Source organism: Protopterus annectens, chromosome 2.part1, assembly GCF_019279795.1.
Source record: "Protopterus annectens isolate FY-2018-M chromosome 2.part1, PAN1.0, whole genome shotgun sequence".
In the NCBI taxonomy this organism is placed as follows: Eukaryota; Metazoa; Chordata; order Ceratodontiformes; family Protopteridae; genus Protopterus; species Protopterus annectens.
In genome coordinates this window covers 1,879,678,517-1,879,699,976 of record NC_056729.1, presented here as the reverse complement: position 1 = coordinate 1,879,699,976, position 21,460 = coordinate 1,879,678,517, and the positions used below count along the sequence as shown (strand labels likewise).

General features: G+C 45.2%; 1 protein-coding gene across 1 annotated transcript in view; it reads left to right on the top strand.

The window, feature by feature from the left end:
* Positions 1 to 21,460, top strand: part of LOC122794677 (disintegrin and metalloproteinase domain-containing protein 33-like) — a 2,280,125-nt gene that overhangs the window by 1,328,915 nt on the left and 929,750 nt on the right. The gene's annotated exons all lie outside the window — the stretch shown is intronic.

Genomic DNA, 21,460 nt, shown 5'->3' with positions numbered 1-21,460 from the left:
CAAACAAGGTAACATCATCTCTGGGTGGAGCTGAACCACAGAAACTATGATTAGAAAATACAGTGATTCCTGATTGTTATAAGAGACCCCAGTCGTGTGGTAGGATTCCCTCATGCATCCCCAGCTACCTTATTTCAAGATAAGGAAAGACTTGATTTGGTACCTCACCAAATGGTCTTCCAGCATCAATATTCTGTTCCTAAACTCAGGAACATATCTACTTTGCTGTCATGCTGACTTCTCTTTACTACTCCTTTCTTTCCTAAATAAATGGTTGTATAATACCTAACTGATAAATCTGTATATTTTACTGTGCAAGAGATATGAAGTAGTCTATTTTGCACAAGGTGTAATCTTCAACTACTTGCCCTTCATTTTCTATTAGTTTATTTGAACAGCAACAGCAACTTATGGGGCACAGAATGGCACTTTGGCAGGTGGGGGGGTGGAGGAGGAATTGATCTGAGACTCAGGTGGGGACTAACGTTAAGCATGCACTACGGCAGGATCATGGTCGGCCTTAGGAGTTGCTGGGCCCAATTCAGACTATTGTGACTGTTATGGGAATGTGAACATTTAACACTGTCAGCTGTACAAGAGGAATGAAGCTGAAGTTACTAATAATAATAGAATACCAACTGGTGCAATGCATGATGGGAAATGTTATATGTTCCACTAACAAGACTTGTAACTACAACACAAGAAAGGCTACCAGTAGGAAAGTAAAGATGCGTACGTTAACTTACCATAACAGCAGATATTCGAATGATCACTGCTGCATTAGCTATACAGGTTATATCCTACCAAGCATATAACAGCCAGACAGCTTCCAAAGCATCAGGGTACTTCCCATGTGATCATTCAAGCATCTGTTGTTATGTTAAGTTTACTTACACAGCTGTACTATGTTCATTATATTGATCACTGCTGCAGTAGCCTCAGCGATAAATATAGATTGCCCTACCTAACCAAATTTGGGAGGTGGAAAAAGAAGAGTTCAGGAGCCCCTGGAGAACACAAAAGGAACTGAGATTATAGTGCTTGTAAAAGTATGTAGAGAGGACCAAATAGCAGCTTCTGGAATTCTTCTAGAATACATCCCTTTCCAAAAAACATAGATGAAACCAAGGACCTGGTACAGTGGGCTTTGACTCTACCTGGAATAGTTTTGATATGATGAGTATGCTGAGTATGTGGATATCCAAGGTATGGAGTATCCTCTCTCCCTAATTTTTAGGTACAGGAAAGAAAACAGGGAGATGGATAGTTTGGTTCAAAGTAAACTTGGATACCACTTTAGGTATAAACGAAGGATTAGTTCTCAAATAAACCCTGTGCCTTTGGAAAATGAGATAGGGTTGACTCACCATAACAGCTTGCAACTCAGATAACCTTACAGAGGACAGAGTGATCAGTAAAACTTCTTTAAGAACCTCAAGTCAGCCGGGTTATCTGGTTCAGATGAAGCATCATTTTCTCGAACACAAAATTAAAGATCCCCAGGACGGCCACCAGTTTTCTTAAAGGCCTTTTATGCAAAACCCCTTTCAAATACATTTCGACATTAAAATGCATTAAAAGAGGAGGATTCATGAGCAGACAAATGAATCTTGATAGAGGAATAAGAAAGCCCATAGGATAGTAACTTATGCAAAAAAAGTACAGTTGTGTACACTTACCATAAATGTAGATGTTCGAGTGTATTCACTGTTGCAGTCATCACATTTGGGTTATCTGCTTGCAGTAGCCCTCAATCGGCCTGATTAACAAAGTCTTGGGTCCTGCATTGGCTGCTGTCTCTTCTTCCATGATGTCAGGTCGTCAGGAGTATAAAACATGCAGCCGACGCCATTACATCAGTTTTTCTTGCCACAGATGTCAGGTGCCCCCCTAATGGGAAGCAATTAAATCTATAAATATACAAGGTTATACCTCCAACAAAAAAGCAAATACACCAAAAAGCTTTTAAGCATAGAAAAGGAGAGTAGAGGTATAGCCAAAAGAAGTAAGGGGCTGGAGGGAGGGTAACCAGGACTGCAACAGTGAATACACTCAAACATCTACATTTATGGCAAGCATACACAATTGTACTATGTTCTTCGTGTTTCACTGTTGCAGTCATCACAATTGGGTAGATTTCCAAAGCTAAGGATGGGAAGAGGAATTTAGATAGCGTTAGGACCAGCTATAAGGCCTTACAAGACTGCAGTGGCAAAGCCAGCTCTGGATTTAGAGAAAACTGGCAGATGGTAATGCTTGGTGAAAGTATGTACAGAACTCCAGGTATCAGCTTCTAGGATGGCCCTGGTGGGGACGACTCTGAGAAAGGCTATAGAGGTAGATGCAGCCCTGGTTGAGTGGGGTCTGATCCCCTGTGGAATAGGTTTTCCATGGTGCTTATAGCATAAATTAATGCAATGGCCAATCCATTTAGAAATGGTTTATTTTGAAATAGCCTTCCCCTCTGCCCCTGCAGCAAATGCCACCAGCTATTGTTCAGATTTCCTTTGAGGTTTAGTCCTGTCCAAGTAGAATCTAAGTTGTCTGTGCACATCTAAGGAGTGCAGTATCCGTTCCCCTTTGTTCTGTGGATTATGAAAGAAGGTTGGCAAATGAATGGACTGATTGAGGGCCACACTGGATACCACCTTGGGCATGAATGAGGGGTTGGTCCTGAGGGACACCCTGTCCGCATGAAAGATGATTAAAGGCTCCACTGCCATAAGGGCCTGTAATTCAGATACCCTTCTTGCTAAAGTGATTGCTAAAAGGAAAGCTGTTTTCCAAGAAAGGAATTTTAAATCTGCAGTAGCAGCTGGCTCAAAAGGAGGAAGAGTGAGTTTCTCTAATACAAAGTTAAGGTTCCAAGCTGGAGTTGGAGCTCTACTGGGTGGTCTTAAATTTTTGGCTCCTCTGAGAAACTGCTTGAGCAGTGGATGAGAGAAGAGGGGAGGTTCTGTGTTATAATGAGCTGAAATGGCTGAGGCGTGAATTTTGATGGAGGAGAAAGACAGGCCCTTTTGAAGCATCTCAGTTAAGTATTGTAAAATCTGAGGTAAATTGGGCACTGCTGTGCTCATCCCTTGAGATTGGTTCCAGGCACAGAATCTTTTCCATTTTTTAGCATAAGATTTTCTAGTGCTAGGCCTCCTTACCTCTAAAATGATATCCATAAATGATTTACTGAGGGATGGTAAAGGAGAGATTAAGTAATTAGCCAGGCTGCTAGGTTCAGTGTTTGAAGCTGAGAGTGCAGAATCTGGTTCTCCTGCTGAGACAACAAGGTAGGGGTCTGAGGCAGATGCCACAGAGCCAACAGTGACACGCTGCGCAAGAGGGGGTACCAGTGTTGGTGTGGACAGTCTGGTGCAATCAGAATCATCCTTGGTCTGTCTTGTATGATCTTTAGTAGCACTTTGGAGAGCAGAGGCAGAGGAGGACAGGCATAAACTGATAGGTTTTTCCATCTGAAGGACAGAGCATCCACTTTCCAAGCTTGTTTGTGGAGAGTCCTTGTGCAAAATGTGTCCAACTGGTAGTTCTGGGGGGGAGGCAAACAGGTCTATATTTGGGCTCCCCCATTTGCTTGTCAACATGTTGAAAATCCTTGGTTCTAGTTTCCACTTGTGTGGTTCCATGAGATTTCTGCTTAGTCCGTCTGCCAGTGTATTTAGTTTTCCTGGCAGGAATAGAGCTTGTAGATGCACTTTGTAGCTCAAGGCTGTGTACCACAATGCCATGGCTAGTCTGCAGAGGGGGTAAGAATGTGTACCCCCCTGCTTGTTTATGTACCACATAACAGTGGTGTTGTCTGTCTTTACCATTAATTGTCCTGAAAGAATGTGGTCTTGTAGGCTGTCAGAGCATTCTGTACTGCTAACATTTCTTTTTGATTGATATGCAGGTGCATTTGACTTGGGTTCCATTTGCCATGAATGCACTTCCCTACCAGGTAAGCCCCCCCCCCCCATGTATAGTCTGATGTGTCTGTTGTTAGGGTTTGGGCAGCAGGGTGTAGTGTGAATAGTACTCCCTTGTTCTGCTGGCAGGCCTCTGCCCACCAAAGGAACTCTAGGTGTAGGCAAGGTATGATAGGGATCATTGCTTCTAGATCCTGAGAATGCTGACACCATAGGCTTTTTAGATACCACTGTAGTTTCCTCATATGCAGTCTTGCATATGGAATTAGAAGAATGCAGGAGGCCATGAACCCCAAGGCTTGTAGTATTTGCCTTGCAGATAGCAGGGTTTTTGTGGCCACTTGTTTGAAGTAGGTTGTCAAATTAATTTGTTTCTCTGGTGTGAGGAAAGCCATCAGGGAAGTTGTATTCAAGCTTGCTCCCAGGAATATAATTTGTTGACAGGGTACCAGGTGTGATTTCTTTTCATTTATGGTGTACCCCAGACAAGTTAGCACTCTTTATACAAAGGCCAGATGATTCAAAAGTATGTCCTGGCTTTCTGCCTGAATTAGACAATCGTCCAGGTATGGGTATACTTGAATATTTCTTTGCCTGCAAAATGCAATGATTGGAGCTAGGCACTTTGTGAATACCCTGGGAGCAGTAGATAAGCCAAAGGGCAGTGCAGATAACTGATAGTGCGTGCAGCCTGCTTTGAAGCGTAGGTATCTTCTGCAAGATTCCCTGATTGGGATGTGCAGGTATGCTTACTTTCAATCTAGTGCTGCCAACCAGGCATCTTTGCCTAGCATAGGAAGCAACTGGTGAAGAGTCAGCATCCTGAATTTTGGAATCACCAAAAAGGTGTTTAGAGTAGACAGGTCCAGGATAGGATGCCATGAATTGCCTTTTCTGGGTACCAGGAAAAGTCTCGAATAGAAACCTTGTCCCCTTTCCTCTTCTGGTACCAATTGAATAGCCCCTATGCTTAAGAGAGAAAGTACTTGCTTTTGGGCCTCTGCCCACTGATTTGGGGGTAGTTCTGGCCACCCACTTGGTGTTGGTAATGTGTGGAAGTGAAATCTGTATCCTTGGGGCACTATATTTAAAACCCATTTGTCCTGGGTAATGAATTCCCAGTTCTTTGCATGAAGAACAATCTTTCCCCCCGAGGGGGCGGTCACTTGAGAAGTGCCTGGAAGTTTTAAAAGGAAGTCGTTGAGACAGCTTACCATAGGGGGGAGTTTTATTACTCCCAGATTTGGAAGTGGAGGCCCCCCACTGCTTAGTCCTGTGCGTATCCTGGGACTGAAGCCTGGGTGCTCTGCTGGATCTGGGTTTGGACTGAGAAGGTCTGGAAGAGGCAGGAAAGATCCAATTCTTGGAAGGCCAATGCCTACTAAACCTTGGAGGTTGTACTTGTAAGAAATCTTTAACAGTTTGCATATATTTAGCTTTTTCCTCCATCTTTTTAAGAACTTCTTCTGCCTTGTTGCCAAACAGGCTGTCCTGATTTAAGGGTGCAGCCAGTAATTTCGCTTTAACATGATCTGGCAAGGATTGCTCAAGCCAAGCATGCCTTCTAAGTACAGACCCAGTTATAGCAGCCCTACAAGATGCCTCTAGTGAATCAAAACCACATTGCAAAGTATGTTTTCCAACTTGTTCAGCTGAATGCAGTAAATCCTGTAAATCCTTATTTTCAACACAATCAGGAATCAACATCATTTTCTGTTTAAGCAATCCAATAATATGCTTCTGATACTTTAACATATGAAACTGGCAGTTTAAGGCCCTAATGACCAAAGTTGCAGAAGTGTATACCTTCTTACCCCATCTATCCAGCGCCCTGGAGTCTCTATCAGAGGGGGAAGGATTTTGGCAGTAGTAGCTTTAATGCCCTTGAGTCCCTGTGAAATGGTCTCAGGATGCATAGCAGGATTTTTGAAAAGGAACATGTGAGAGTCAGGAACCCTGTAATATCTATTAGGTTTTTTGGGAGCAGGAGATGAAGAGTCAGGGGCCAAGCTAGACTCCGAAAAGGCATCATCAATGATGTCTAGTACAGGAAGTATGGCTAAAGGTTTGTGCTGGGGCAGGAGTAAGAAATCCCTGAGCCTCTTTTTAAAATCAGAGAAATCCTGACTTTCCCAATGAAAATGCTCCCCAAGGGTATGCAAGGTTTCACCAAAAGAGAAATCCTCTGGGGGGGGAGCAGAGGGAATAGAGTCCTCAGCATCAGAATCCTCATAGGTAGATAAGGGTAAATCCTGGTCATCCGAGGAAACAGAAAATTCAGAATCCTGGTCAGAAGTATCATAAGCAAACTCAGTCCTAGGTTTCTTAGAGGGGGAAGGTTGGCTTCCCCTGATTAAAGTAATAAGGTCTTCAGCCATTCTTATCATTTGTTTTTTAGGCATAGAGGCCTGATCATGCGGTCTGTGTGTCAGTTTTCTAGGCATAGTTCGAGTTTTAGGCCTTGAAGAAGAAGATGGCGTTGGTTTAATACGCAAGTCAGTAGGCCTGAATACGCCCTCAGAAGCCAGTGCCTGCACAACGGCTCCAGACCCATCCAAGGTAGAGACATCCGCAGGTTCCACAGTTGAAGCATCTTGCGGCATACCGGACTCCGAATGGGTCTCAGTAGAGGCCTGCAAATCTGAAGTACCGGGTATCGGGGGCTGTGAAAGTGCCTCACTTAGTACCGGCGAACTGGCGACTGGCTTAGGAGAAGTGTCGTCGGCAGCTTTGGACCTAGGTGGACTGTCTCTGTCTTTATCTTTGCATTTTTTCGGAATGTCAGTAGTCGGATGGCTTACCGAAGACATATCAGGATAATTGAACCGAGCACCAAAATATTTAGAGGCCAAAATATACCGATGATGGATAGTTTGTGGTTTAAATAAGGCACAAAACTGACAGCGAGGCACGTTATGGTCAGGGCCTAGGCAAGGAGTGCAGTACGAATTAACATCTTTATGAGGTATTTGCTTTCCACAAGAAATGCAATTATTCACTTTTACTGACATTGGTTTAGAGCAAGAAAAAGTTTCCCCAATAAGGTACTTAGCTTTTAGTTGAAGACTTCGGTTCTGAAACTCGAAAATGAAAATTTCAGGAGTCGGCCGACCGGCACTTGCTAACTGCTTCTGCTTCGGGCACTGCACGGCAAGAAAGACTGATGTAATGGCATCGGCTGCATATTTTATACGCTTGACGACCTGACGTCACGGGAGAAAAGACAGCACCCGAAGCAGGACCCAAAACTTTGTTAATCAGGCTGAGTGAGGGCTACTGCAAGCAGATAACCCAAATGTGATGACTGCAGCAGTGAAGCACGAAGAACATCTGTAAAACAATAGAACAACCAGCTCTGAATGGGCTTTTTATGTTGTTGGCACCAACTAGAAAATCTTTTCAATTTGTTAATATATGACTTTCTAGTATCATGCTTTTTTGCCTCCATTAAAACCTGCTGCACATACTAAGCAAACAGGTGCCTAAAAGGAATGAACACCTTATTATCCAGGCAATCATTTGAAGCTGAATGATGTTGGAGTGTATCAAACACCCCTGTCCTTGTGAGAGGAGATCTGCTCTGTGATGATGGTTGTAGTAATTGCCTTGGTCATTTTCAAAAGAAGGGAGAACCACAGTTACCTGTGCCAGAAGGGAGTCATCACAATGATCCTGGGAATTCTTTCTGAATCTTCAGAATTGCCCAGCATGTTATGGAAAGGATGGAAAAGCATATAAGAACATTCCTGTCCAAGGAAAAGAAAAGGCATCTGTCTTCCACTTCATCTTGCATGGAGTCCTGGAACAGAATCTTGCCAGATGATTATTCAGAGAGAAGGCAAAGAAGTCTACTTGAAGAACTCACTACAGACGGATCAAATCTTGGAAGACCCCCTGATCTGGTTTCCATACATGAGGGTCTGTCCTGGTTCTGTTCAGCTTTTCTGCCACACAATTTTACTCTGACAAAAAAGGTTATCTGTTGAGTGAGATGTGCTCTGAAGGTATATCCCAAGCTAACATAACTAGTCTGCAAAGGGGGTACAAAATGGCTCCCCCCCTGCTTGGTAATGTAACACATGACTGTGGTATTGTCTGTAACAACCTGAAGAGGTCCCGGAGAAAAAGTTGAGTGCCTTGATCAGGACAAGCATCTTCTGTACATTTTTATGCTTGCATCAGTCCTTGGTGTCTACTTTTATCCTGCCTGAAACTGCTGTCCAAGGAAAGTCTGAGGCATTTGTGGTGACTGATTGTTTTGGAGCATGGAGGGAGAAGGAGAGACCTAGATTTAAGGATATCTATATTCTTCTCCACCAAATGACTTCTCTTTTGGCAAATTCCAGCACTGGGATTTGAAAAGCTAAAGGGTGTTGGTGCTGAGACCAACGAGATTTCAGACACCATTGAATCTTTCTCATGTGGAGTCATGAAAGGGTATGATGAGAGTCATAGATGCAACAAGACCCAAATCTTGTGGTATTCCCTTGCAGTGACCAAAGTGCGAGTGGAAAACCTTATTATAAATCTACATATAGATCTATACAGTGTGACACATACTCTGAGAGCTCAGTCATGTCTCTCTTCATATAGATCTACCATAGTATTACCACAATACCAACAAAAAATAATTGACTACAACAACTGGCTTAGTTTCTGGTGTCATTCCAAGGGGATCCAGTATCTGTCTGCCTGGGATGACATGGTTGACAGGCCTCAATGCTTTGCCAGAAATGGCCTCCATCTGTAACCACTGGGATTCTGGATCCTGGCCAAGGCTCTCACCTCCCCCACTGTGCCTTTTTTAGGCAAGGTCCCAAAGACAAATCTTCCAACATAAAAGACCTTTTAAAAAAGCAAACTGAAGGTCATCCTGCTAAATGCTAGGAGATTTAACCTGTAAATACCCTCAATGGAGGCTCTCCTTGCACTGGAAGATGCCGATGTCTATGCAGTCATGCAAATTTGGTTCAGGGCTGGGGAGAGCACCCCTGCCTTACTAGGCTATACCTCATTCCACACATTCTGACCTCAAAATGAGGTTGGGAAGACTAAGGGTGGTGGAGTCTATATCTTCATTAAGGACAGGCACACCTCCAGACTGGTCTACCAGCATGATGAACTGGAACTACTCCAGGTGCAACTGACAGTTGGCAAGATACCCATCCAAGTTATAGCCAGCTGTAGACCCTCTCCATGACTCAGAACACCCACTCCTCTTACCTGGATCTACTTGACTCCATTAAGGTACCACCTAACGGTTCCCTATTATATCTTCGAAGACACAAACTTTCGAATGCGTCTTTATCGAACTTAAAAGAATAAAAATTTAAAACAGTGAAAGGGCATATAAGCGATTTTTTTCCCTGGGAAAGAACTCGCTTGGCCTCCTCCATTACTTTGCCATTTTCCCCACTGTAGTGCGATCTTGGAGTTGCTATATTATGTTAAGGGGGTGTGGGGAGCACAGCCCCCCAAGTTGGGGGGTGTGGGGGGCGAAGCCCCCCCACTTTGTTTTGTTTGTAGTGATTTTTTTTTTTATTGGGACAAGCGATTTCTTTCACAGAGAAAGAAATCTCTTATATGCCGTTTCGCTGTTTTAAATTTTCATTCTTTTAAGTTCGATGAAGACTCATTCGAAGGTTTGCGTCTTCAAAGATATAATAGGGACCCCGCTTAATACCCTGATCCTTGGTGACTTCAACTACCCCACTGGGTGAACTATTCCTGCACTAATGCATTCACTCAACGATTTCTTGACTTCATCAATTCTAATGCACTAGACCAGCTCGTCTCATCCCCCACAAGGGGTGATAACATTCTGGACTTTGTTCTCACCAACATGGATGACTGCTGCACCACACCCATAGTATGTTCTTCCCTAGTGAGATCAGATCATCGGCCTGTCTCATTCAAAGTTTCTATCCCACCCATCTCCCCCCAGCTGTAATCAAGCTAAAAAACTTCTCAAAAGCTGAGTACAACCTCCTAAGGGAGGGTATCTGTAGCTTCACACCACCTTCCCCCTCAGAGGATGCAGACAACTATGCTGAACAGTACACCAATGCAATATACAAGCACCTTTATAACTGCATGGACTCAGCCATACCCATCAGAATTAAAACCTGCTCCTCAAGGAAACATAAACCTGTTTGGTGGGCATCCTCTATCAACAGGCTTTACAACAAAAAGAAGAAACTTTTAGTTATGTACTCACCATAACTTCAGATGTTTGGGATCCATCTCGCCTACATTCTGACTGATGGGTTCGGAGCCGATCCCTCGGCTCCGACTCGGCACGCTTATGCCAAAGAGCGAAGTCTCTTATTGGCTGAGCTTACTATATCCCAGGATGCACCACTACCAGTCCCCCAGATCTAGTTTGTCCGCATACATGCACACATGCACGCCCTGCTTATATAACATCGTCAGATGAAACAAGATAAAACAGTAGAACTCAAAACCGTTCAATCTCTTCTGATCTCCAAGGCAGGGGGAAGGAGGGTGGGTATTAGGAATGTAGGCGAGATGGATCCCAAACATCTGAAGTTATGGTGAGTACATAACTAAAAGATGTTATGTGATCCTATCTCGCCTACATTCTGACTGATGGGACAGCGTCCCTAGCACCTGAATCCTGGGTGGCTCACTGGAAAACACTCCTGAGTACCGTGGAACCAAATGATGCTCGTCCTTTAGATGCCACATCCAATTTGTAGTGGGAAATGAAAGTGTGCGGATTGGACCAAGTAGCCGCAGCACAAATCTCCGATATAGCGAGCTTGGAATGAAAGGCTATAGAAGTAGCCATAGCTCTGGTAGAATGAGCTTTGATAGATGTTGTAAGTTGCTTATTCAAGAAGAATAAGCCTGAGTTATGCAATCTCTAATCCATTTGGAAATAGTAGCTTTTGTGATGGTTTGACCCAATTTATTATCTGAGAAGGACACAAACAACTGGTCTGACTTACGAAGTTGCTGAGTCCTGTCTAAATAGAAGCGTAATTGCCTGTGAACATCCAATTTATGGAGAGTGTATTCTGCTTCATTGGAGAAATTTGGGAAGAAAACTGGTAGCTCTAGAGACTGTTGGAGACAAAGATTAGAACAGACCTTTGGGACAAAGGATGGATTAGGCCTAAGAGATACTCTGTCCTTGTGGAAAATCAAGTACGGTGGTTTAATGGACAGGGCTTGAAGCTCTGAAACTCTTCTTGCAGAAGTAATTGCAACTAAGAAAGCAGTTTTCCAAGACAGATATTTTAACTCACATGTAGCAGCCGGTTTGAAAGGGGAAGATGTCAATGCACGAAGCACTAAATCTAGATCCCACGGAGGCAGGATGAAAAACTGGGGGTCTCAACAGACCCGCACCTTTAATGAAAGTTTTGCATAGTCTGCTGCTCATCAATGGAGGATCCATGGACTCGTGAAATTTAGAGATTGCCGCTAGTTGGACTTTAATAGTAGAGACAGAAGATCCTTGATTAAATAGGGATGTTAAAAATTTCAAAACCTCTGGGATAGGAGCAGTGATAGGGTCTAAGCCCTTGAGTTGAGCCCAGATAGCAAACCTCTTCCACTTACTGAGGTACAATTTGTTAGTGGTGGGTTTGTGGGCGAAGATAAAATGTGAACAACTTCCGGGTCTAATGTGTGACTTCTGACTAAAGTCGGAAATGGAGGAGCCAAGCTGTCAACTTCAAAGATCGAAGGGACTGATGCTGTTGTCCCGACTGATGAATTAGCAGGTCCGGAATTAGGTCTAAAGTCCACGGATCGTCCACCGCATGTTTCTTCAGGTAAGGAAACCATACCTGACGAGGCCAGTATGGGGCAATCAGTATCATTGCGGACCCCAATTGAGAAGCTTTTTGAATGACTTTGGAGAGAAGTGGAATCGGAGGAAAGGCATAAAGTATCCCTGTTGGCCAAGGTTGTGCTAGAGCATCCATAGCTGGTACTCCCTGATGTGAAGTCAAGGAGAAGAACCTTTTGCACTTGGTGTTTAGTGGAGTTGCAAATAGGTCGCAGCACGTCCCCATCTCCGGAAAACCTGATCTGCTACTGTTTTGTTTAGGGACCACTCGTGAGGAGAGAGAATTGTCCTGCTTAATCTGTCTGCCAGTATATTCGATTTCCCCGGAATGTGGGTCGCTACCAAGAAACGGCTGGTAGCTACCGCCCATTCCCACACCCTCATGGCCTCTCTGCAAAGGGGGTAAGATCTGGTCCCTCCTTGCTTGTTTAGGTACCAGACCACCGACATGTTGTCTGTGTGGATGGCGATTATGCCCGAGGAGAAACCTGTGTAAGGCCTGTAGGGATAGAAGCACCGCCCTCATCTCCAATACATTGATGTGGAGAAGAGTTTCGTCTGGAAGCCAGGATCCCTGAACTAACCTGCCCAGACAATGCCCCCCCCCACCCTGTCTGGGAGGCATCTGTCGTCAGGGTGACCACTGGAGAGGGAATAACAAAAGGACTTCCTTGATTTAGATTGGATGTCTGAAGCCACCAGCGAAGGTCCCGTTTGCATGTTTCTGTAATCATGATGGGATGATTGAGGGGAAGGTCCTGAAAGGACCATTGAGTTGACAATAGCCACTGAAGAATCCCCATGTGCAATCTTGCCAGAGGAACTAAAAGAACCGTGGCAGACATTGAACCTAAAACTTGTAGAACCATCCTGGCTGGGGCTTTGGATCTTGAAATCAGAGCTTGAACTTGGCCCTGTAAAGTTCGGATCCTTTCGGCAGGAAGAAAAACGCGCATCAATTTTGAGTCTATCTCTGCTCCTATGAACCTTATGCGCTGAGAGGGCAGCAAGACAGACTTTGACCAATTGAATGTAATCCCCAGGGTAGCACCCAGGAGATGGTGGCTTTGAGGTTGTCCATTAGTAGATGCCTGGTGGTGGCAGTCAGGAGCCAGTCGTCCAGATAGGGAAACACTTGGAATCCAAGACTCCTCAGGTGAGCCGTCACTACTGCCAAACACTTGGTGAACACCCTGGGGGCTGTGGTGAGACCAAAGGGCAGTGCACAAAATTGGTAATGACCGACTCCCAGGCTGAAGCGCAGATACCTCCTGGACGCCTGATGTATCGGTATGTGATAATAGGCGTCCTTGAGGTCTATGGAGCACATCCAAACATCCTTCTCCAACAATGGGAGAATGGATTGTAACGTGACCATTCGAATTTGGATTTCGTGACGGATTGGTTCAGTCTGCTGAGATCCAATATTGGTCTCAGGTCCCCTGTCTTTTGGCACTAAAAGAACCTGGAGTAATTTCCGGATCCGATCTGGTCTGTGGGGACCGGTTGGATGACTCCTTTTTCTAGCAGCTTTAAAGCTTCTGCGGCTGCCATTTCCCTTTGACTGGGTGGTGGGTCCGGGATTTTTTTGGATGGTGGGGGTGAGTATGTGAATGGGATGGTGTAACCTCCGGCAATGATCCGAAGCACCCATCTGTCCTGAGTGATTGACTCCCAGGCTTTTAGGTGCTTGGCAAAACGACACCCGACTGGCTCCGGAGCAGCACAGCCGGGCAATCCCTCATGATGTGTGGGAGGCTGAAGAGCCATGAAAGGACTCGCGGTCTCCAGAATTGCGGGGCCCTCTGCCGCCTCTGGGACGGCGTCTCCCAGAAAAATTTCCCCGTCCTCTGCCTCTGGAAGGGGAATCTTCCTGCTGTTGGGGGAAAAACTTACGAGATTTACGGAACCACATCTTCCCCCCTCCTTTAGCCTTGGGGTAAGGCCAAAAGGGAGTGGAATAACGGGCACCTACGGCAGATAAAGTTTTTCCCTCTTGCTCACAGCGGGTAAGGGTGTCTTTAACCTTAGGTCCAAACAAAGAGGACCCATCAAAGGGAGCGTCGTGAAGGAAGACTTGAAGGCCTCCAGAACTGACACAGCGGAGCCAGGCTTGTCTCCGTGAGAGCCACGCCTGTGCCTGCCGCTCTACCCGCCCCTTCGGCCGCATAGGAAATGAGCCTCATGGACGAGTTAGAAATTGACGTAAGGATAGCCAACTGAGAGCTAACCGACTGGGCTAGCTGCTCAGGTAGGTTACCGAGAGGAATCTGACAACTCCTTGACCAGATCCCTCTGAAGCCTGGTAAAATGTGCCAAATAATTCAGAGACCTTAAAGTAAAGGCCGCTGAAGTCAGGGTGCGCTTCCCGTACCTGTCCATGCTCCTAGACTCCTTATTAGGAGGATGGACGGACGTTGAAGCCTCTGCCACGTCCTGTTGAGTAGCAGATGCCACCACCATGGCATCTACAGCCACGCCTTTAGTGAGGAACTCCTTCTCGGGTGGGGCAGACAAAAATTTATTAGGACGAGAAGGGACTGGTTCCACGGTATCTGGATGTTCCCACGCCCTCCGACAAACTAAATCCAGAAGCTCGTCAAGGCGGAGACACCCAGGAGGCGGAGGGCTGAGCCCCAAAGGCCTTGAGGAGCACTGACTCATCAGCAGAGGGGTTTGGATATCCAGCCGCCTCGTTGTTTGAGGATCTCTAAGATGTCTGCAAATGAGACATCATCCGAGGACGACTTCGGGGACCCCTCTGCATCATCAAGATCAGTGTCCGATGTAATAGACTCGGGGGAGTCCACGTGCTTCCTCTTGCACGATCTCTTCCTTGGGGTTCCTCCGAAGACAACTCAAGAACCCTCAGGAGGAGGGAACCCCAATGGGGTAACCTCAGGCCCAGGGGCTCCGCTGCCTACGGACAGGGGAACTGCCAAAGACCCAGTCTCCACGCCCAGGGAAGGTGCCGGTAAAGCCGGAGAGATGGCCGAAGAAGACTTGGCCAAGACACTCCTCATGGCTCTGAAAGCCGGACCCCCAGAATCCTGGGAGTGTCCAGTCCCCGGAGCCATGATAGCCGACGGAAGTCCCGCAGCCGAAGCACCGAGAGGGAGGCTCGGAACCGAAAGCATAGGTCCCGAAACATCACCCCCGGGTCCAGCCGAAGAAGTCCGCGTACCAAACTCGGACCCGAAGGCCCAGGTTGGAGTAAGGGTCGGAGCCGACCCTAAGATCTCCACCGGCTCCAACAGCACCTGCTCCGACGGAGCCGAAGCGGTCGGAGGAGGAATGGCAATGGGGTGGGTCTGGGCTATCGGCTCCGAAGCCAACTGGGTCGGAACCGAAACAAATTTTTGGAAGACTGGGGACTGGAACAGTCTTTGGAGCATCCTGTCTATATCTGAATCCGACATCCTTGAAGACCGAGAGGATACTGAACGGGTTCGAGATGGCCTCTCCAACGGCCCCAAAGGGCTAGGGGACCGGCTCCGAGGCGACTCGATGACTATCGGCGCCGAAGGAATACACACACTAGATTCCATCGGTGCCAAGGTGGACTTCGGCGCCGAGGAGGAAGTGTCTGAGCGGGCAACCCTTGTCGGCTCCGAGACCAGTGGAGCCGACGAAGGTGACCCGCCTCTCGATGCCCCAGCCATCGGCTCCGAAGCCAGAGGAGTCGAGACTGGTGGCATCGAGGCAGACCGTTCCGCCCTCGGCTCCGAAGTCCTTGGAGCCGAAGGAGAAGCCTGCCTATGTCTTTTGGCGGTCGGATCCGACGGACTGGTCGGAACCGACGCCCTTTTCTTTTTAACCGGAGAAGAAGAGGATGCCAAGGCTTCTTCAAAGGAAGGTTTTATTAACCCTTTAAGAATCAGTTTATTTTTCCTCTCCTGGAGGACCCTTGAGGAAAAAGCGTGACACACGCTGCATGACTCCTGTAAGTGTTTTGCACCCAAACAATACACACAGAGCGAGTGATCGTCTGTGATAGACATTTTGAAATTGCATTTGGTGCATTTTTTGAAGCCCGAAGGCCTAGGATTTTGAGACATTATGGCAAAAACAATTTCAGTAACCTTTGACAGAAAAAAATAATATCCACTGACTTTCTGTTTACTGACACTACCTAATAAAAGGCTTACAGTTATCGCTTAAAAGCGTCGCAAATAATAAGGGTACTTTGAAACCCTGTAAGTTAGGAGGGTTGACTGACCGGGAAGGCCCTAAGATAAAGGAGGCCTAAACCAAACTCAACCCAATCACACAACAAGTCTTTCACAAACTCCAAACACACACAAAAGTGAAGAATAGCCGTTAAAACAGCTTTTTATGACAAGAACAGCAAAATTCTGACAGAAAAAAGTTAATAAATTTACTACTCAGCTCAGCCAGCTCGAGACCACGTCTTCGCAGATTAGCGGCAAACGAGATCTGGGGGACTGGTAGTGGTGCATCCTGGGATATAGTAAGCTCAGCCAATAAGAGACTTCGCTCTTTGGCATAAGCGTGCCGAGTCGGAGCCGAGGGATCGGCTCCGAACCCATCAGTCAGAATGTAGGCGAGATAGGATCACATAACATCTGTTGTCTAAAGGTAAAAAGGCACAAATTCTAAATTGGAAAAACTCCCTCCTTAGCCTCAACAAGCAAATTAAATCACTAGTGAAAATCTCCAAAGCCAATAATGAATCGAAATTAGCCTCCAAAAGAAACTGAAACCACAAAGCCTTCTTCCGTTACGTCAGGAACCTCCATGGCTAAGCTCAGGTTTCTTCCGAATTAGTACTTAACAATATCACTTATACTGATCCTGTTGACTTAGCCAATCTGCTAGCAGATAGGGTCAGTGCAAAGTTTACCCCGTCCACTCCAAAGGCCCTTTTTACATCCACAATACTTGTCCTGCACCTCACGTCTTTGTAGATCAAGTGTTAAAGGCCCTATCCAAGGCAAACAGCACACTTCCATGGGACTTGATAGCATTCCAAGCTGTATTTATTTATTTATTTATTTTACAGTTTGTTTACCGGGATAGTCCATTCGGCCAAGAAGAGCCCATTTTCAATGGAGTCCCAGGGAGAAAAGCTCCATGAACAATATAATATGAAGACAATCCATTTACATTTATGTAATACTACTGAAGAACGATGGTATTACACAACATGACAAAAAAATCCACGACTGCAGTGACAATACAGTCAAAAAAGCAAAAGGTAAAATTACACAGAGACACAACACACACACAAATAAGTCAATTAATATAAGAAAAATCCATTGGTGCATATTCCTGTTAGATTTGTTACAATGTGAAATAACACAGGGTTGACATTACAGTTTTACATGAAATCTTAGCAGAGTTAAGTAGGATAGGGGATAAGAGGTGTTAATGGTTGAATCTAAGAAGGGTGGGACAATAAGAAAAAAAAAGCAGAGCAAGAGTAGGGGTAAATGAGAAAAATGAAGATGGAAGTAGTCAGAGAAGCTCAGTATGATGGAGAGAAGAAAAGGAGTGCGAGAAATGGAGAAAAAGAGGTGTCATGTGGGATGAGGGCAGGAACATTCCCAGAAGGTTTTGAGATGGGAATGAAGCAGTGTCTTAAAGGTAGAGTGGTTGTCAGAAGTACGAATAAGAGGTGGCAGGGAGTTCCAGAGGTGAGCTAGAGAAAAGGATAGTAGATGTTTGTCTGGAGGATGAACAGGTTTGTGCAGTTCAAGCAAATTCTGGTTACTGAATCTTAGAAGTCTTTTGGGTAGGTACATTTTGAAGGAGGAGGCAAGGGAGGGGCAGATGGAGGGATTAAAGATGAGTTTATGGGCATGAGTAAGTTGAATGTAGGTAAGATGGTTAGGAAGGTCAAGCCAATTTAGTTTGTGTAGGGCATTGCAGTGGTGGGAAGAGGCTTTATAGCTGGTATCAAACTTAGAAATGTTGTTATAACAGGAGGATAGCTTTGTTTTTAGAGAAGACTGAAGGGTGGTAAGACGTGGGGCGCTATATAGAAGAGAAGGAATGAGGAAGGTGTTAAGAGAGTACACGTTTAGTAGTGAGAATGATATAGCGGTTATGGCGGTAGAGCATGCCTAGTTTCTGGTGGGTTTTCTTTATATTGGTTAGTAGGTGGGTATCAAATTTTAACGGTTCATCAATAAGGACTCCTATAAGTTTTGCATGGGATGCTACCTCGAGAGAGGTATTGTTTTGACTAGTAATGGAGAATGAGTTCTTGTCTACAATGGTACTTTCTGAAGGGGAAAAAATAACATCATTTTAGTTTTTGATGCGTTGAGTCATAGGTAGTTGTCTATCATCCAACGTTCGGTATAAGAGAAAGCATCCTGAGTTAGTTTTAAGAGAGTGGAGGTGGATGTGGCGGAGCAGATAATCATAGTCATCTGCATACTGAATCAGTTTAGTACTAGGAATGTTTTGGTGGAAGTCATTTATGAAAATGATGAACAGTAGGGAACCCAATATGGAAGCCTAGGGTACGCCTGTAGGTGTATTAAGGAAGGAGGAGGTGGATTTTTTCCATTTGACAGCTTGTTGTCTGTCGGAGAGGTAACTAGAAAACCAGTTGACAGAAGAGTGAGATAGGTTTAGATTAGAGAGTTTAGATAGTAGAATGTTATGGGAGATAGTGTCAAAAGCCTTGGATAAGTCCAGAAACAGGGTGGACACTAGACAGCCGGAATCCCGGGCTTTGTTGACGGTTTCGAGGAAGGAGAGAAGAGCGGTTGTGGTACTGTGGCCAGGTCTAAAACCATGTTGTGTGGGGGTAAGTAGGTAGTTGTCTGTGAGGTAGGGTACAAGTTGAAGGTGGACACACTTTTCTAGAACTTTTGAGATAGGGGATAAGATAGAGATTTGTCCAGAAATTGGGAATGTTGTTATTACCCCCTTTGTGAAGGGGAATGATACAGGCCTTTTCCAGAGTAGGGGTACATAGTTTTCTTGGACTGAGCGGTTTATTAGAATGGAGATGGGAAATGCGATGGCATCAGCAACAATTTTGAAGAAGTAGGAAGGAAGGTCATCAGGGGCATTTGAGCATGGTTTAAGTTTCCGAAGGAGTTTTTTTATGGTGGAGATGGGAATGAGTTTGACAGTGAAGGAAGGGGGTTGGGAGGTGGTACTGTTAGGGGAGGGAGAGATAGGAGGAGATGAAAGTGAAGCTTTGTTGGGGAAGGAAGTAGTTAGTTTGGCTACAGAATCAATAACGGAGTTAAATTGGGTGGCTAAGGAGAGGTCTGAGACATTTGGGTCAGGGCAGGGGTTGTCTCTTTTGCCAGGATTGAGGAGGGTGAAGATGTATTCCGGAATTTTAGGGGGTTGGTCTTGTGGTTATTTTGAAGGGTGGAGAAGTAGGATTTGTGGTCGGATGCAACAAGTTTTTTTACTTTGTTACTTAGTAGCTTATACTAAGTCAGGGTGGTGTGGGTTTTATTTTTCTAGTAATGTTTCCAGGCTTTGTCACAGAGATGCATAATGGCTGTAGTTTCTTTGCTTAACCATGGGACAATTTTACTTTTAATTCTTTTGGTTCTGGAGGGAGCAAGGATATTTAACAGGTCTAAGAATGTAGTATTAAATTAGGCTACTGCATCATCTAGGGAGAGGGTTTTTAGAGGACTCCAGTTTGTGTGTTTTAGAGAGCTGGACAAGGTTTCAGGGTTGAAGTTTTTGAGAGAGTGGGAGGAGATATAAGTGTGGGATAGCTGTAAGGAGGAGGGAAGGTGACAAGTGAAAGAGGGAAGATGATCGCTAAGAGTGTCAGGTAGGATACTGCTGTCAGAGATGTATTGGGGTGGGAAACAAGAATCCAGTCAAAAGTAGTAGCAGAGGAGAAGTGTTTTGTGGACCTGGTAGTAGAGTTTATTAGTTGTGAGAAGTTGTATAAGTTTATGTTGTGTGGAGAAGTAGGAGATTGAATATGGGTCCCATTAATATTAACATCACCGAGGATTATGGTCTCATTGGTAATGTTAGAGGAGAACCAGGAGAGGTTACCCTCAATAATGGGGATATTGTCTCCTAGGGGAATGTAAAGAGTGGCTATACATATGTGTTTGTTTCTATTCATCTGGAGGAGGGCCAATTTAGTTCAGCATTGGTGAACTGGGGTATAGGTTTGGTGAAGGGAGTAACTGTAAGGGAGGAGGAGTAGAGAAGAGCTACTCCACCACCTTTTTTGAGGGTCCTCTCATTTCTAATTATATTGTAGTTGGGGGGAGTGATTTCAGGATCTTTTATTTGTGGCTTTAACCAGGTTTCAGTAATGGATAGGATATCTGGGTGGTTATGTTGGAGCCAGGCATGGAAGTTTGGAATCTTGTTACATAAGATTTGAGCATTCAATGTAGTGAAAAGGAGGGATTTGCAGGATGCGGGGGGAGAGGGAAGGGATGGGTTTGAATGAAGAGAGGGAGAGGGACTAGGGTTTGGGTGAATGTCACCAGACAGAATGTTGGTAATAAGTTGATGAATATGGGAAAAGAGGAATTTAGAGTGCTTAGTGTCCTGTTTGAGAGTTGGGTGTTGTGTTACAGTAGTGTTGTTAGGGACTGGGGATGAGAGGCAGTGAACACGAATGAGTTTATAAGGGAATAGGAGGTTGCTACTGAAGAAATAGAGATGAGGGGATATAGTGGTTGTTGGATGTTTAACATATGTGGGGTATGTAGATGTTATATGAAAGGAGGGAGCGTGATTAGGAGTACTGGTGAGAAGGTGAAGGTAGGTTAGGAAGAGAAGAAGAAGAAGAAGAAGAAGAGGAAGGAGTACAAATGAGGTGGGTTTTAAAGGCATAATGGTGTTTTGAGTATTGTGGTATTGGGGAAATTGTAGTGGAGTGGAGAGTAGAGTGGCTATGGGATTAGTCAAGTTAGTTCTAAAGTGGAAGATAGCTATGGGGAGTGGGGGGTTGTGTGGGTGGGGCTGATGAACTTGTGATTGGACCTTTTCCAATTCTGCACCATCTCCAGCAAGAACTGGCTTTGCCATTGAGCACCCTATTCAAACAGCCTAAATACAGGCTTCATTTCAGCAAAGTGAAGAACTGCCATTGTCATCCTCTTGCACAAAGGTGGTGCCACTAGTTAGCCTGGAAACTATCGCCCCATTAGCTTGACAAGTCTGGTCTGTAAAGCCAGTGGGCATATTATTATGGATTTCATTAACAAGAACATAGGCAATCTCCAAGCACTTGACCCCGCCCAGTTCGGATTCGTCTAGGGAAGATCTTGCCTGTTGAACCTGGTTGACTTATTTGAGGCTGTCATCAAGGCCCTGGATGAGGGAAATTCAGTACATGCAGCTTACCTTGACTTAGCCAAGGCCTTTGACACAATCCCCCACTCAGGCATCATTGAAAAGCTAACACAGTTTGGCGTAAATCCCTATCTCATCAGGTGGGTGGCCAATTGCCTCATCAACAGGACCCATAAGGTCAAAATAGGCACCTCCACCTCTGACAGCAGACCTGTCACTAGTAGAGTTCCCCAGGGATCTGTCCTGGGACCCCTACTGTTTGGCATCTACTTCTCAGAGGTACAGGTAAAGGCAAAAGAACTGTGGCTGACCAAGTTTGCAGACAACTGTAAGTTGGGTGCTGTCATTGACTCCCCAAATGATGTTAACATACTGCAAGAGTGTCTCACAGCAACTAATGACTAGTGCCAAAGTAATTGCCTTAAGCTAAATGCAAAAAAAGTATCAT